The 18,968-nt window shown below is 42.4% G+C and overlaps 1 protein-coding gene across 4 annotated transcripts in view; it reads left to right on the top strand.

The window, feature by feature from the left end:
• Window positions 1-725: 725 nt before the first annotated feature.
• The window catches only part of LOC311224417 (bromodomain adjacent to zinc finger domain protein 2B-like), a 283,540-nt gene continuing 265,297 nt past the window's right edge, over window positions 726-18,968 (top strand). For 3 of the 4 annotated variants that reach the window (XM_084309390.1, XM_084309391.1, XM_084309388.1), the window contains exon 1: window positions 1,216-1,342. The gene's annotated coding sequence lies outside the window, so the exon portion shown is untranslated. Of the gene's footprint in view, window positions 854-1,215; window positions 1,343-18,968 lie in introns of those variants that run through there. The other variant, XM_084309389.1, reaches the window with a different exon arrangement.

The following is an 18,968-nucleotide window of genomic DNA, read 5'->3' as shown; positions in this document are numbered from 1 at the left end:
CGGTTTTAAAGCTTTTGTCTGACGTCACTAGAGTTCCTCGGGAGTGAAGCTGAGCTTAAGGGTGTCTTCAATAAATAAATTATGTCATGTATGTCATAAATGTCACTATGAATTGAAAATGGGGGACCCTGATGTAAACAAGACAAACGCCTACTCTGGTCTGCATCCCCTTAACAATTGTGTGTATTGAGCCGTACTGTATTGTACCCATTCTGCAATCTGTTAAATAAAGTTTTCATTCATTCAATCTGCTACTGTCGTACAGTACTATATATTTGTATACAATCAAAACTCTTAATACTTGTTCATACATCACTGTTCATACTTTTTGCATATTACTGCTCAATTGCACAGCCCTGCTAAATATTCCATCCCACTGTATTATTTGTATTGTATGTAATGTGTATATTTGACCACGTCGTGCACAGTTGTACAGTCCTGCCCTTTTTTTTTTTTTTTTTTTTTATAATATCATTTTTAATAATTATATTCTATTGATGGTTTTATTCTAATTTAGTTGATATTCCATTGTATTTTATTCCACCTTTTTATTGTATTCTACCTTAATTGTCTGTAATGTGAAAACTACTTGGCAACAATAAAGACCTTTCTGATTCTGATTCTATTGGAGACCAACTGAAGAGAGTCTTCAATCTGCTGCTGCTGGAGACCAAATGAAGAGAGTCTTCAATCTGCTGCTGGTCTCACTCTCAACTCACTCTCAACCAGGACTCAATTACCGAGCAGTTATCTTCATCTGCTGCCTGCATCCTACTCAGAGAACACGCGAAACTGGGAAGTAAATGATCACGGACCGTTTCTCCGCTCTTCTCGAAAGGAATACGCCGACGTGGTAAGTTTCTGTAAAAAAAAAAATAGTTGTTTTTAACCGTGGGAACTTCGCGTAGCTTTAATGATTCATAACGTCCAGTTTTCCGGTCATTCCACTTGATTGTACGCTGGTGCGGCTAACGGCTTCAATGAAGCTAACGCGGTTGGACAACCTGGTCAACCGCGTTAGCTTCCGTTAGCCTGCCGCGCAGCGCACAACCCACCGCGTTTCCGTTACGCCACGGGCACACTGCTAGCCATTAGCCGCGCAGCGCACAACCCACCGCGTTAGCTTCCTAGCCTTTAGCCGCGCAGCGGTACGACCAAGTGGAATGACCGACAATTGGCCGTTATGAATCTCCCAGACACTCGCCGTGTTAAGCTTTCCCGGCGACTTCTGCAGGTTGATAGAAAGTTGTCGTTTTACTGTAAAAACACACGACTGGACATGTTGCCGTTATGCTAACTTTGCCAACGTGTTTGTGAACGGAATACAAACGTCGTCGAAACGGTAAGTTTGTGTGTTCTGTTCTGTCACTTGACTTCCAGAGACACCGGGTATCCGCTGGTTCCTTACCCCGTAGCGCCGTCTTTGTTGCCGCTAGTAGGTTCGCTCCGCTGCGGGTCGCCTTTTACATTATTTTTTTTGTATCTGATCCTGGTTCAGTTTCAGGACGTCAACGTGATCAAAACATTATAGATAAGTTAGTCCAAAGACCAACGGTAATCCTGTCAAGTGAAAAGTATCCAAATGGTTGGTTGGTGCCTTTGGAGTTGTGTGATCGCTGTTTGAAAATATGAAATAATGCAATTAATTAATCAATAAATCCAATAGTGTGTTTCGATTGTGTTGATGTATTTGTCATGTTGAATGGTTGGCTTGGTTTGTTTGGGGGATTAGTAATAAGACATGTCGGTCGAGGTTGTTCCTTCTATAGTCTTATCTGTTATGTTGCTTCCTTATAAAGAGAGCAGCTGCTGTCTCGACTCAAATGTATCCTTTGTGTTTATTACAATATCCTCCATTTTTCCTCCTTCCTATAGCTGAACAACAAGCCTCGCCATCTTGTTGGGTGTTTAAAATCCCTTTCTATTAACTGCTTTGATATCAAACTTTATGACACTTCAAATCGGAAGAGATTACATTATGATATCATTTGACTCAGAACATTAGATATATTATTAGTCAATGTTTCTGATCATCATCATCATGTGTCTGTAATTACTTTGTCATTGTGTCATAGATACATGTGTCACATCAGGTCGTTGTTTGTTTTTTAGCGCCTGGTGAGTGGGTGGCAGGCTGGGATATAACTTGATGAATTAGATTTGATTTCACAAGTTTGAAATGACCCTATGAGATCTCATAACTCATTTGATTGGGCACATGGTGTCAGGTGGCAAAATCCACTACAAATACTGTAGTTCTGATAGTCTAGTGTTAGACCTAGCCTAATTAACCACATCTGAAGGAGAAAAAAAAATCTAACCCTAACTAACCGCACTGTCATGCACTTGTCCTAATAAACGAACCTACACTGTAGCACTCAACACTTTGATGAACATTGTTGCTCAGCTGATAGAGTTGTATCCTTCCTGATGGCTTGTCGTACAGAACTTGTAAGTCGCTTTGGATAAAAGCGTCAGCTAAATGACAATGTAAAATGTTAAATGTAAATGAATGAATGAATTAACTTTATTTAACAGATTGCAGAATGGGTACAATACAGTACGGTGTTCTGCAAAATCCTACTCCCTGCAGAATTCTACTGCCGAGCGCTCCTGCGCTTGCGCACGCATGCGCATGACCCACAATCCCTTTCCACTCGTTTTCAGCTACAAAATTCTGCTGCCGAACGTCTTGTTTGACTTGTTGATGGTGACGCAATATCTTAAAACATATTTGTACATACATAACTTATTACTGTATAAGCATGTAAATATTTGCATGCAATTGGCTTTGCAGCAGAATGTATAAAGCATGTATAAAGTAGATGATAAAATGTCGTACACCAAAATGTGACGATGACGACATCCAGCTGACACGCAGCTGTAGTGCGCAGCTGTAATACCCAGCTGTAGTGCGCAGCTGTAATACTGTATCTTACTCTTCATCAGTAGTGTATATATACTGTATCTTAGTCAGGGACAGCTCTAGTGTATATATACTGTATCTTAGTCAGGGACAGCTCTAGTGTATATATACTGTATCTTAGTCAGGGACAGCTCTAGTGTATATATACTAGAGATGTTCCGATACCATTTTTCCCTTTCCGATCCGATTCCGATACCTAAGCTTTGGGTATCGGCCGATACCGATATTTATCCGATACCAGTGCATACATTTTTTTTTTTTTTTTTTATTATATACATTTTTTTTTTTTTTTTTCAGATACTGTTATACTGTTTTTTAGTAATAACTAGAACGTATGGTATTTATTCAACAACAGGTGATTGTATAGATTTGTATTAGTATCATTAATCAATGAGTATGGGCTGCAGCACTGCAGATATACCCTACTCCAATGATCCACACGGACATTAAACGGTGTTGCACTCGCTACTCAGTGGCTCTGCAGATATACCCTATTCAGTCTGTAAGCTAGTGGCAGATAGAACGTTCATGTTGTGGTTTTTGATGCAAAATAAATATTCAACATTCTCTTTTGAAACTCCGCCTCAGACTCTTATCCTTTGGCACTTGCTGTACTTTGCTTGCAGGTAGAGCTGCCGCGGTATTGATATTTTCCTTACCGCACGAATTTGCGAAATATTTTCTACCGCCGCGGTATTACCGCACAGTGCGCACAAAAAAAAAAAAGTTTGAATGCATTTTTTTTTTTTAGTAGTCTACTCTTATAGCCTGCCTCTAGTCTAATGGCGCTTTTCCACTGCATAGTACCTACTCGACTCGACCCGCTTTAGGCACCTGGTACTTCGTTCCTTTTCCACTGCAGCCAGATACTACTCCGTTTGTCTCCGTGTGGGGACGCAGGCGGCGCCGCTTGTGTACACTGAAAGCTCCGTGGGCATAGATGTCCGAGGGCTTGCAGCAAGCCAGAGTTTAACACAGTTTCAATCAATCAATCAATAACAACATTAACCAGACTCTCGTTGCGTCTATTCTGCCAAAGCTAACGTTACCTCTCATTGTGTATTCTACCAAGCAAACCCGGGTTTAACGTTACCTCTCGTGTACATATCGGCTGACGGTAGTATTAACAACAACAAACTTAACACATCAGCGATCTTGTTGTGACACTAAACTCTCCGCTCGGTGGTAAATTGGGTTGATGTCGGTTTTGTTTCATCAATAAATAAGGCAGAATACACAGTGAATCCATTCTTTTTTGTTTATTGCACTTGGTTCTGTCGCTAACAAATCCTGAATGAAATGCATCCTTAGCGAGGCAGTAAAGATGGCGGCGCGGCGTTCTGTTTTCGTTCAGAGGCTACAAAGTGTGACGCGTCGAGTAGGGGGTATCTGCAGAGCCGCAGAGCCAGGCTGGACCAATAGGGTCGCTTGGAACCGAGTAGGGTATATCTGCAGAGCCGCAAGCCAACTTTATTATTATGATAAAAAACAGCGGTGACGCGGTATTCAACCTAACTCTGCGGTGAGCGTGATGCAACAGCGATACCGCGGTAATGCGGTTATCGCGGCAGCTCTACTTGCAGGTCTGCAGCCATTATTGCTGGATTATGTGAATAGCACCAACTTTAGACACGGTAACGTTATCAAGCTAAGCTAACTGACCTAGCTCGCCTTCCCGCAGTGACATTAAGATAACGTTAGTAATAGTCAGCTAACGCTAGTCCGTAGCTACTTAACTTAAATACAATTCACCGTGGGTGCATTATTGTTGATAGACGGCCACGGACAGTGTTAGGTCCTGGAGAAAGGACAGGCGATCATCTGATTTGATGTAACGTTAAAAGCGGATGTTGTTCCAACTAGCTATCTTTCCAGCTAATGCTATCATAACACCAGCCAAACACATCCCGATTCCCGTCCGAGCTCCCCGTCACACCGCACTGTCGGGGACAATGGAATTTAAGAAAGTGTATCTGCTGTTAAAATGACACAGCATCACACTTTAAAACATGTTCATTTTATAATCCTCACTCTCCGCAGGACTCGGCAGGAGATAAATTACATCATGGGATCGGAGGCTAGAATTTACGTGTACTCGCCGATACCGATACTAGCATTTTAGGCAGTATCGGCGGCATTTCCGATACCGGTATCGGAACAACTCTAATATATACTGTATCTTACTCTTCATCAGTAGTGTATATATACTGTATCTTAGTCAGGGACAGCTCTAGTGTATATATACTGTATCTTAGTCAGGGACAGCTCTAGTGTATATATACTGTATCTTAGTCAGGGACAGCTCTAGTGTATATATACTGTATCTTACTCTTCATCAGTAGTGTATATATACTGTATTCTGCAATATACTGTATCTTAGTCTGGGACAAGCCTAGTGTATATTATACACTAGGCTTGTCCCAGACTAAGATACAGTATATTGCAGAATGGGTACAGACTACAGTACAGTACGGCTCAATACACACAATAATAAGGGGATGCAGACCAGAGAGTTTACATCAGGGTCCCCCATTTTCAATTAATCAGGACATATATGACATACACAACATACAGATAGACAGTACTGCTACATCTAGACATTTATGACATACCAGATGTTCAAATTTGAGTACTGTTTGTGATACCAAAAGAGTCCAGAAAAGAGAGTATATATACATTTGACGTAGAAACTGTACATTGGAGGAGGTTGGGTGGGGGGGGGGGAATTGTACATTGGAGGTGGTTGGGTGGGTGGGGGGGGGGGGGGAACTGTACAATCAAAACTGTAAATAAATACTGTAAATAAGTTTGAATGTTGATAACTGATAACATGTTGTTCAATGGTTTTTTTGTTCAACATATGCATACAGTATACATGGAGTGTATATAAATAAATCCATGGTTAAAAGCAACAGTTTTGTTCCCTGAATTCTGAGTTTATTTGATAGTGATATATTGGTGTATTGAAATACCTTACCCCAGAAATCTTACATAAAAATGTTATGATAGAGTATAAAAATATGCTCACCATATGCATACAGTATACATGGAGTGAGTAGTGAGGTCATATAAAATGATTCTGTAGTGGGAGCATTCTTTGATAGCGATATATATGTATTAACAATTAGATTAAAAACAACTACTCTGCTGAATTCTGCTGACAGCGCTCCTGTGCTTGCGCACGCATGCGCATGACCCACAATCGTTCACTCTACAATATTCTGCCACCTTGCTGACGAACGTCTTGTTGAGTCTTGTTGATATATCTTAAACAATATCATCCGAATGTATTTGTAGATGATAAAATGTCGGTACACCTGTTGGAATTCGGAGTGAACTATAGGGTGACGTCACCCAGCTGTAGTGGAGTAGTAGAGTAGTGGAATTTTGCAGACACGTCTAGCGAGTCGCGCTACGGCAGCAGTTTTCGAGGAAGTAGTAGTGGAATTTCGCAGCACTGACGTCACCGGCAGTAGTTCTCAGCAGAGCAGTGGAATTTTGCAGACGCGTCTAGCGAGTCGCGCTACGGCAGTAGTTTTCGAGGAGGCAGTAGGATTCCGCAGAACAACGGCTCAACAATACACACAATTGTTAAGGGGATTCAGACCAGAGAAAGACGTTTGTCTTGTTTACATCAGGGTCCCCCATTTTCAATTCTATTCTATAGGGTAGCCTAGCCTATACCTGGACATAGGCGTATGGTTATTGTACTTAAAAAAAAATTGTATTAAGAATAATTCATACAGTGTAAAGCAACCTGTATGTGTTTTCAATGTGGCTTTCAATGTGGCTTCCTGTACCTTTACCCACAGGTAGTGGTTATGCCAAAGTGTTACCACTCCCTCCCCCCCAGTCTGTCATGATGAGTCATGTTCCAGTCTGTCAGCTTACCATGATTTTGCACAAACTACAACATCTTGTTTTGTTGCAAGGCGTCACCTACACACTTCCTGTCGGGCTGAGGAATAGTCTCATGGATTAATATCCTTTCTCATCTATCGGTGTGATCGCATTGTGTGTTATTAAATTCATAATGATAATAATACTTTTTTTTTTTTAATTGTGAATCGTGATATAGCCTACCGTTTTGTTGTCTAAATTAATAATACAAATCAAATATTAGTCAAATCTCCTGCAAAATAAAGTCTGAAATATTTGAGAATATTAAATTCTGTTCGATCATACTTCCTGTGATGTACATCTGGCCTAAATGTTTCACAATATTTATTAATTTCCATATCATTCAGCCACAGCTTCCTATTTTCTCCTTTTTATTATTATAAAAAAAGGTATATACCGGTGTATATATATATATAAAAAAAAAAAAAAAAGTATATCAAAGTAAAAATATTTTCTGAAGAAGCAGATGTTATGCTAATAGTCCTGATGTAATTTATTTTTATGAGAATAACCTCTGCCGCTTGCTGTCGATGGTTTGGCTCTGCACCTGTTTCATTTTGACGGATGCAAGGAAACCATCAGCACCACTGTAAACTGCACACACACACACACACACACAGAGGTCAAATCCAGCTCAAGTAGTCTAATTTCAGCATAACCAAGTAGAATATCTGCTTATCCATCTATGTAACTTGATTAGGACGTCTAATCAACACCAAGGAAATGTACCATCAACGAATCACCATTATGAATGAGTTATCATCAATAGAATGTGAATCAGATGGCAAGATACCCGTCTCACTGAGCCTGAGGTTCTTCCCACCTTGGCTGCGACGGCATTAACCTAGAGTGCACTTAAGTTTTATGTATGCAGCGTTTTACTCTGTGTTCCCTGCACAGTAATCGGTGATTAATTCTACGGTGAGGGCATGTTTTCCTGGTGCACGTTTCAGGCGCCACGCTGTTTTTCCTGGCAGGTCTCTCTGCTTTTGCTTGCAGTGCAGTGGAATCGGGTTTGTCTTTTGTAAACACAAGTGCTGGTAATGACTAATGAACTAGCGCAGACCTTTTGCACACACACAGTCTTAAGTTAAACGTCGGTAAACATTATTCTTGTTAAGGTCCATCATTTAAATGGCTTCAGTATCCAAGGAAGCAAGATGAATCGGATTACAGCCTTGATGTGTTATGCATGCATCCGGTAACTGCCAATGAATCAACCAATAACCAGATACACGGCTAGAAGGTCACTAAATTTGCCTCATATTTATTCAGAGCCCTTGTCCTTGAAACCTGCCGTAGAGTCAGAGGGAACAATATTGTGGTGCTACAAATCACAGCCTTCCAGTGTGAGTTTTAAGAAAACACAGGGACCTGGCTTCTGAACGTATTGTTCTTCAAGGATGGCGAGTCTTAGTTAGCGGTGGCTCAAGGTTGCTAAATTGCTTGTAACAGTGGTTTTAAATGTTAGCAGCCCCAGCGGTGTGATTAATACAGTTTTTTATTTTCAGCTCGATCATTGTTTTCCGGGATGCGCCCACTTGGTTGCAGAATGTTTCGTAAGAAGCCCAATAAACCAGCGGCGGCTTCTAACCGGGGGGACGCTGGTGAAACCAAAACCCACGTATATCACATCAACCGTATCGCTGAAAGACTTAAGCACACGCAGTTCTGATCCATGATCTGATCACAACAAGACACTGCCAAGTTCCAACAGTTGGGACTGCCGGTATCAGTGGCACGGCACCACAGAATGCGGAAGGCTGTGTGCTTTCAGTTTTGTTTTGCTCTTGTGTGGAGACTAGAGACAGACCGTAGAGGACTGTGCCCGGGCAGGAAGAAGACATGTCTTCATATTTCACTCTGCTACTTTAGGCTACCGTTTTTTTTTTTTTTTTTTTGGTCTTTATGACCATCTTGAGGTCAGGGGCTGTCTGGTTTTTCTTACCCCTCTTGATATGTTTAGTGGAGATGTGAGAGGGGGCCCTGTTTTGTCTCCTTGTGAAAGGATGAACTAACCCATCAGTAATTATGGCAACCATCCTGTGATGGAGGACTGGCAATAATTGTGTGTTTTCACCCCCCCCCCCCCTCCCTGTCCCTCCCTTTCCTACCCTTTTCCACAAGCTTGCACTCATTAATCAAAGACGCTGAACTCCTGCTGAGGGCTGAGAGGTTCATCAAATTGGCAGCCAGCTCACTGTAAAGAACAGTGCAGAGGCTCTTAACACATAAATAAATCTAAGGTCTTTGTATGCAAACCCTGGAGGTTAATACTGTATAATTCGGTGTCCCTGCTTTGTCTTTGTATGATTGATGTTTTTAAACATTTAAGGCTTGACGGGGAGACCCTTTTGTAGGTCAGGGTTGACACTTTCTGATTGGCTGAGCTCGGGGAGAGGTATTAAGGAGGTGGTTTATTAGGAGCATGTCAGGGAGATGGGTCCTTTTTTCCCCTCACTCATCCTCCTCCTGGTCTATTTTCCCTCCCGGAGATGCTTGTCATAGTGCTTCAGCTGAACCGCGGATGCAGGCCTGAGTGATTGAAGCCTCCCTGCTGTGTTAATGGGGCAGATGTTTGAAATGTCAACGCTTTGGCCTGTTTGTTTGTGTGGATGTTTTTGTATTCATTTGCATCCTACTAAGCCCGGGAACGACGGCCCCCGCCGTATGTTTTTTTTTAAAACCACCAGGGTTCACGGGAGACTGCGAGGGGGGAAGACCGTACCGCCGGCTTTGGTGGAATAGGGAGGTGTAGTCTGACCGACGTCACTTTAGTTTCCCGCGCGGTCCACCCGTATAGGGATTTATCATGATTGGGAAATTGTATTATCGGCTATTGTAATAATTCTGCCTCATGAACATTGGCAAGCTTTCCATTCTATCACTAACATTATTGTTTAAAGGAAAACTCCAACATTTTGTGAAATTAGCTTATTTAACATCTTCCCTGGAGTTAGACAAGAAGATACATACCTTTTTTGTCTGTGCGTGCATTTAGCTTAGGGAACAGTCGCTCCGTTAGGGTAGCTTAGCTTCATCGCTCGAAGTGGGGGGGTATTTTTTTTTAAATACATGAATTCGACAATTTCGTTTTCTAAGCAGATATACTCGGAACTATTTTTTGCCGAACGACTCCTCTCTGCGCGCAGTCAGTGATTTCTACGTGGAAGCCGTGTTTGTTTACATTCTCATTCATTCAAAGGATCCGAACCGATTGAAGTTTATGGATACCATGACTTAAAATCCTCTTACCTTGACGATTAAAAGCCTCCCCAATTTAGAAAACAGTAATCCAATGGCTGGTATTGATAATATACTACTAACTACTATACGCTCGGAGCTAACCGGAGCTAATACTAAAGCTAATATAATGACTTCCTTTCTGGGGGTTTTCAAAATAAAAGAGCGACGTCTATAGCAGCGGAATACGTTTATTTTGTACATTATCTAACGTTAACACGAACCTAAACTAACTTTAGGTTAGTTGTAACGTTAGTTTTTTCGGCAAAAAATTGTTCAGAGTATATCTGCTTAGAAAACGTAATTGTCGAATTCAATTATTTTTTATTTCTCCACGTGGTAAATACACTGGTCACAACATGTTTACAGGAACGTTTTGGAGTTTTATTTGGAGTGTATTTGGTGACTGTAGGGCACTGTAGGGAACGTCAGGCTCTAAAACCCCCCCACTTCCAGTGATGAAGCTAAGCTACGCTAACGGAGCGACTGTTCCCTAAGCTAAATGCACGCACAGAGATAAAAAAGGTATGTATCTTCTTGTCTAACTCCAGGGAAGATGTTAAATAAGCTAATTTCCCAAAATGTTGGAGTTTTCCTTTAAGCATTTTTGGTTGAAATAAAGTTAGTTATATAAGGTTTTTAATTTGTCGTTAAGAAAAACTACACTTAGCAGTACAACGCCTGTCGTTCAGTGTTGTCGCCTAATACTTGTCACAGCCATTGTGGACCTCAGTGAACGAAAACAACATAACATAACATGTTATTTTGCTACCATTGGGGATGAATACACACAGAAACGAAAGGTACACGTGCATAAACGAGACGATTTAGGAATGGATCCATTGGAAATACATTGCGATTTCAAGAGGGGTGGACCGCTTGGGAAACAGAAATGACGTAACCACTACACCTCCCTATAGTCTCCATATTCATAATTCAGGGCCAGCTGTTTTGCAGGAGCAGTGCTAGACATTCACTGGCCATTATAAACCATTCTGCTCACACGCCTCAGATTGTGCCTCAGCAGCTCCGCTGTTATTTATTGATCTCCCTGCATTTAAAATCTGGTCACTGCCGCCACAAACGCTTGCTAGGCAGTGTTGCTGCCGCTGCAGCCGCCATTCAGAATATTGAATCCCCCCCCCCCCCCCCCCCGGACGCTGTGTGGCCCGATAAGGGAACAGGAGGGGTGTGTATGTAGAGGAACTGTTGTTTGTCGTCATGCAGCACAAGTACAGTACAACTAAAGGAAGTTTGCCATCCAACCAGAGTGCAAATGTAAAGTGTAATATACAATGTACAGGTGATTAAACTAGGTATATAAATGAGTACTACTGAGTAATAGTGCTAATCAGATGCATGTACAGAGTTGTAGTATTAATATGTACAGTGATACAGGTATAAAGACACTATGGTAGAAAGTCATACTGGCCAGCAGCGTAACTAGTAAGAGTAGGTAAGGGATATAGATATAGTATCTACTAGGGGTGGGAATCACCAGTTTTATCACGATACGATTTCATCCACGATTCTTTGGACAACGATACGATATTTGTTGATATCACAAAGTCTGCCATGATATGATACGATTAGATTCAGGTGCCTGCGATCGATACGAGACATTATCATAATGCCCATTTAACACAATCTGTAACATTTATATCAACTCAAAAAAGGAAACGAAAATATCATTTGACATTTTGATTTCTTAGCTCTTCCAGACATTTAAATGAAAAACAATTAATTGTTTTTAATACAAATATACCTCCTGTTCACTGTAAAGTGCCACGTTTTGATATATTGAGCTTTAAAATGTTCACATCCTATTAAAGAAACTTGAAATAACTTATGTTCCACTAGGGATGCCCCGATCACGTTTTTTGCCACCGATACCGATCACCGATCGTCGTGAGCCATATCGGCCGATACCGATCCGATACCGATCGTTTTTGATTAAAAAGAAATTAAAAATTATTTTATATAATCTTTTTTTTTTTTTTTTTAATATAATATATATATTATATAATTAGACTTGTACTTGTATTATCTGCGAGACATCGCCACCACGCAACAAGCTCCACTGTCTGTGTGTACTCTAGTAGCCTCCAGCTACGGCCAGGATTCTCCGGAGCTGCACCTGGACCAGGGTTCGAAATTAACGGGGGCTTGGGGCATAATGCCCTTGAAAATGGACAAAATGCCCTCGAAAACCAGTTAAGGGGGGCACTTAATGCCCCCGACAGTTTACTAATTATATATATTTATCCGGTAATGGAGCGTCTGTATCGTACGGTTCAGATGACGCGCAAATAAAAAAAATCATTTGGCGGAGCCTGTGTTCTGCACTGGCTGCAGGCAGCAGCAGCAGCAGTCAGTTTGTGTAAAAATGGCACGCACAATATAAATCAATCTTCATTACGACTTTAAAAACATAGCCATTAACATTACATAGGCCTACACACATCTTGCCATAGCGTTAGCAGTTTGTAAACACAACGCACGTTTTAACTATGGTAGCCCGACGCAGCCCGCAAGCTAATACTGTACAGTCAATGAAATGTCACCGTAGCTACTAGCTACTGTAGCAGAGGAGGAAATGGGAGTCTGAGAGGCGGGGTGTTTAAAGACAATGATAGGCGTTTATTCAACATCCAAGAAGGCTAACATACAACTGTGTTTTACTAACTCCAACCGGGACTATTGCCGCTTTCGCGCTGCTTGTTGATGTTATGAACGTGACCGGAACTGAAGGTGCCACACGCTAAAATGTCCGTGGGGACCCGGCGCCAACCCATAGATAGTTCCAACTCACCGAATTACTTAATCCACCACAGTTGCACTCAATATTTAAATAATGTTAGTCTAAATAAATGTAGACAGAAACATAATAATTTCAAGCAGAAAATGAATCTTTCCATTAAGAACTGACAATCAGGGAATTGGGCGGCGTGGCTCAGGGGTAGAGCGGGTTGTCCAATGATCGAAGGGTTGGTGGTTCGAATCCCGCTCAAGCCCATGTCCATCCCACTGCCGTTGTGTCCTTGGGCAAGACACTTAACCTACTTGCCTTGTATGAATGTGTATGCATGTGAATGAATGTTGGTGGTGGTCGGAGGGGCCGTAGGCGATGATTATTCGCCACGCTTCCGTGAGTCTGCCTCAGGGCAGCTCTGGCTGCAATTGTAGCTTACCACCACCGGTATGACTGTGTATGAATGAATAATGGACTCTGTGAAGCGCTCTGGGTCTCATGAAGAGCGCTATATAAATCCAAGTCATTATTATTATTATTATTATTATTATTATTATTATTATTATTATTATTATTATTATTATTATTATTATTATTATTATTATTGTTTTTGTGTGTTTATATTAATTAAAGAAAGGAAAGTCTAGTGCTGGCTGAGCATATTGTTTGTTTGCACTAAGTTAATACTTTGACAAATGTAGCCTATATTTTTCAGTCAGTTCGGTCTTTGTGTGCCAAACATTATTTAAGGCTGTAAACACTGTAAACCTTTTATTTTATTTTTAATAAATGAGAAGCATGTTTAGATTTGAGTGTTACATTTTTTTAAATAAAAATTAACGTATATCGAACTGAAAACCGTGACCCTAAAATCGTGATACGAACCAAACCGTCCATTTTGTGAACCGTCCCACCCCTACCGTTTATCATAAAAATTCAGTGCCCCCGAAATACAAAAAAAAGCCCCCGAAAATCAATTAAGGGGGGCAAAAAAAGCCCTTGAAAAAAAATGTTAATTTCTAACCCTGACCTGGACCTATACTCGAGTAGCCTCGAGCAGAGCTACGGCCAGGATTCTCCGGCGCTGCACCTGGACCCTATTGGCATAACGTTACTTAACTGTGCTCAGCAAGCCCTCAGCTCGAATATGCATCGAATCAGTGTTATAAGACATTGATATCAGGAGCTATCTGTAGCTACTGCTAGCCGGATATATAACGTTAATACAACGCCTCAGTGAATTATTTAGTTCAATGGGACATTTCGTTTTGAACGGTGAACTAACTTGCGCTAACGTGAGCTAACAGGTAGCATACACGTCTCTACTAGACTTTGTGGAGTGTTTGTTGATGTCAGGAGCTATCGGTAGCTGGCCGACTAGATGTTATAAGACATTGATATCAGGAGCTATCTGTAGCTACTGCTAGCCGGCTAGATGACGTTAAGACAACTATTTAGTTCAATCGGACATTTCGTTTTGAACGGTGAACTAACGTCAGCTAACGCAAGCTAACGGAGATATCAACATGGACCACTAGACTTCTGGGACATTTGTTGATATCCGGAGCTATCAGTAGCTAGCCGGCTAAATACCGTTAGACAATGCCTACTAAAAGTGAATAGTTGACTGGGTAATTTTGTTTAAACAGTAACGATAGCTAGGTAGCTAACGTTAGCTCAGGTCGAATGCACTATCTAGACTCAGCAGAGGAGGTCCGCCTCCTCTGTGTTTACAAACTCTACACGGGTACGGGCGGGGCTAGGGAGGAGGAGCAGTTTGCAGGTCCTGTGCGTCTGAGACAAGCGAGTGAGATATCCACTTGATCAGTTTCCGCGATCGGCGAATATGACTAATTATCGGAATTCCCCGATCGCATATTTATACTGATTATCGGCCGATAACGATCGGTGGCCGATCGATCGGGGCATCCCTACGTTCCACCTAAAACCCCTCCCTACCTCTCTCCCAAACCGTTCCTACAACAATTGTTTCATGTTGCATGATCATGTTAATCATTCATAATCATAATAAATGTATTATATTTTGTACGTTTAAATATCAACATTATCTGGCCATCCTCAGTAAATACTATCAAAATCTCTGACCTCATCTGGTCTGGGACGCGAACGCACACACACAGAGAAAGGGAGAATGGTTATAGCAGACTTAATGATCTTTGAATATTTCAGCTAATGAAGTTAAATGTTTTATCATCAACTATCCAGTTTGTGTAACGTTTTGCTACTTAATATCATTGAAGGGAGAGAGAGAGAGAGAGAGAGAGAGACTGACTGGCTCAGCCTGCCCCCCCCCCCCTTCCCTCACTATTGGAACTCTGTTCCGCTGTTTTCTCTGTGCCTGTGAGCAGGGTTAGGTTAGCTTAGTTGGTGCTGGAAACTAACTAATGTTAGTTTAGGTTTTTACGGCGACGTGGGCATACACGAATGGCAAGGATGCAGCATGTTAGACTCATTGGACCCGTTGTGAAAAAAAACCAGGGACTTATTTCGTGACCAAATAAGCGCACTGGGAGCCCTGCTGTAACGTCTTCACACACGGGTGCTTCACGTGCTGTTGTTTTCTGTTGGTCTGTTTTCACATCTCGCGTGATGATCTCGCATGAATCCAGCTGCCGGAGCTGCGCTTGTGCGTAAATTAGACTTGCCACAGGATTTTCAAAATAAGTATCGATATGAACCGATCTTTTTTACGTTGCATCAATCCTATTGGATCATTGATAAATATATCGATATATCGTCTCACCTCTAGTATCTACAGATATGTAAAAATGATTATATGCAGGTAGTTATGTATAGACAGATGTGTACATATTATATATATATATATATATGGTAAGAATAAATATATACACTGTCACTGTATGCATTATTGTACTATTGTACATTATTGTATTGATAATTATATGGAAGACTGGTGTGTGCATTAAGAGTAGACCTTTAAAAAAAAAAAAATACTTTGAGACAAATTCTCCTTTTTGAAGAAACATCTGGCTAAACGTACAAGCCGGTAAGACAGAGCGATGTGAGACAGGAAGGACAAGGTGAGACAGGAAGGACGAGGTGAGACAGGAATGATGAGGTGAGACAGGAAGGACAAGGTGAGACAGGAAGGACGAGTTGAGACAGGAATGATGAGGTGAGACAGGAAGGACAAGGTGAGACAGGAAGGATGAGGTGAGACAGGAAGGATGCGGTGAGACAGGAATGAGGAGGTGAGATAGGAAGGAGGAGGTGAGACAGGAAGGAGGAGGTGAGACAGCGAGGTGAGACAGGAAGGATGAGGTGAGACAGGAAGGATGAGGTGAGACAGGAAGGATGAGGTGAGACAGAGCGAGGTGAGACGAAGGATGAGGTGAGACAGGAAGGACGAGGTGAGACATGAAGAATGAGGTGAGACAGAGCGAGGTGAGACAGGAAGGACGAGGTGAGACAGGAAGGATGATGTGAGACAGGAATGACGAGGTGAGACAGGAAGGACGAGGTGAGACAGGATGGATGAGGTGAGACAGAGCGAGGTGAGACAGAGCGAGGTGAGACAGGAATGACGAGGTGAGACAGGAAGGATGATGTGAGACAGGAATGACGAGGTGAGACAGGAAGGACGAGGTGAGACGGATCGAGGTGAGACATGATGGACGAGGTGAGTAGGGATGGGTACCTTTCACATTTGAACTGATACCGGTACCGGTACCTGTGAATCGATACCGGTACCCAACGGTACCTTTTTTCGGTACTTTAGTCTCAAGAAATTTAATTTACCTACCTCAGTCGTAAAAAAAATAATCCAAACTTCAAATAACTACAATTTCGACAGTTTTCGGCTTGTCATTGCTCCGACTGCTTTGTTGTTGAATCAAGTCAAATCCTAGGTAAGCATATATTGTGCATGTGAACATTGACATGACAAGAAAAAAGGGAAAAAAAAAGGAAAAAATTATTTTTTTTATTTTTTTTTTGTTTCTCACTTGATTCGATACTCGGTAGTACCGACGTGTTTCGGTTCGGTGCCTCAAAAGTACCGAATTCGGTACCCATCCCTAGAGGTGAGACAGAGCGAGGTGAGACAGGAAGGATGATGTGAGACGGAGCGAGGTGAGACGGAGCGAGGTGAGACAGGAATGATGAGGTGAGGCAGGCTGGACGAGGTGAGACGGAGTGAGGTGAGACAGGAAGGATGTGCAGCCTAGCCACTGTAAACTAACTTTTCTTATTGGATCAATGCTCCCAAGTGCGAGACCCTGTTTTAGCTGAGTGGTTTAGAAGTATCCCCAGCCTGGGCGGAGTGGATTATCAGGAGTAATCAGTATGAGCACTGGGGAGGTTGGCACCAGCGTGTGGGGCTAGTCTACTGTAGGATTAGACGACTGCTCATTCTACCTCAACCAGAGATTTGGTGGAACGTAAAGAAATGGCTTTGCACTCCCCAGTCCCATTTTTAACGTGAACCACATCAGAACCACCACACAGTTTTTTCTTGAAGGGTGATATTTGATACGGTTCAATCGCAAAAGCTCACTATCAAAAGCGATATTGTTCCAGATGTGTTGTCAGATTTCTGATCAATTCAAATCAATGAAACGTGTAAAAAGGAGTTTCTGTTTAGGCCAGTTGCTGACGACGGAGCAGCCGTCCTCATTCAGCTGACACACGTCCATGGGTTTGATAATGCAACCTTTTTCACGGCAAATGTTTTTAATTTTATAATTTTTTTTAATGAAAAGCCTCTTCCCGAAACCACAGGAAGTGAATTGATCCTGTCCTCGCCTCGTCCTTGCCCCCTCCTCGCCTCGTCCTCGCCACGTCAGGATCTGGGACGTTAGGCCACAGCCGTGTTAAGAGATGCAGGTTTGAAGAGCGAAGCGGCCTGGGCTAAAGTTGTTTAAACGCTGAAGGCCCCTACGTCTGACGGAAAACATTAATCCGCTGACCTCACCAGCCAACAGTAAAACTCTGTAATCCATCACAGCTGTGAAGGAGAGGATGCTAGGAACCTAACTAGAACATAGCTCTTATTTAGTACTCATTACTGCATGTACGGCTTTCTCTCCAGGCAGGCCTGTGTCATTGTCTCTTCTTTTTAAATGATAGCAGGGGGAGAACGACGAGCCCGGTAACATGAGGAGGTTTAGCCGTGGACTAGTTCAAAGAGTTACCGGAGGAAGACCTTTTATTTGAGACTGGGGGGGAAGTGACCTTTTTTTGCTCTCAGCGCTGGATGAAACGACGCCGGAGTATAAAAGAAAGTAATCTCTCTCTCTTCTCCCTCGCTCTCCCTCTCCACTGATGTTCACACACGACTACACACACGGCCCATATGGGTTGTTTCAGGAAGAGCCTGTCGTAGGTGAGGTATCAGCGGCGTGTGTTCTCTTCCTCTGGTGTTGTTATTGATGTGTGAGTGCAGTTGTACGTGTGGCTCCCTCCCACGCTACGGCTAATCTGCCGCAAGAGCTCCCATGTGGAACCCAAATATTTAGAAGTGATTGATTTAGTTAAGAGAGCATATGGCAGGGAGCGGAGAGAGGCGTCTTGGTTCTTCTTCTTCCTCAAAACAACACGTTCCTTACTTCCTTTCATTCTCACGCGTCCTCTTCGTCGGTTTCTTCCCCTTTCTCTCTGAGAAATGGGACAATGCCTGGACGCGGCAGAAGAAACTGATTTCACACTCCTCTGATATTCCTTGTTGTTAGAACAAAATGTTCTTCAAGTGGATGTTTCTTTGTTGTTTTTTTTTTTTTTTTTTTTGTATTGTAGCTGAAGACATCAGATTTGGATCTGGGGGCTGAACAAAGCCTGGACTCGGAACCATTCATCACAGGCCTCGGGCAGAGACTCCCGGCCCATAGGACCAAATCTGACAGTGTAGGAAGTAGCAGGTCTGAGAGAGAGAGGCTGGGTTAAGTCTCCCGTCTTTAACAACCAGGTGGTTCAGCCTGGGAAGCGAGTGCCTCTCGGTACATGTGGAAGCCATTAGGACTGCGTTGACTTGTGTCTTGATCATCGGAAGAGGCACAAGGCCTGGAGAGGCACAAGGTCTGAAGAGGCCTGGAGTGGCACGAGGCCTGGAAACTAGAACCACGAGGCCTGGAGACTAGAGCCACGAGGCCTGGAGAGGCACGAGGCCTG

The sequence above is a fragment of the Notolepis coatsorum genome, assembly GCF_963971535.1.
Source record: "Notolepis coatsorum genome assembly, chromosome: 3".
Classification (NCBI taxonomy): domain Eukaryota; kingdom Metazoa; phylum Chordata; class Actinopteri; order Aulopiformes; family Paralepididae; genus Notolepis; species Notolepis coatsorum.
This window is presented reverse-complemented; position numbering and strand designations above follow the sequence as displayed.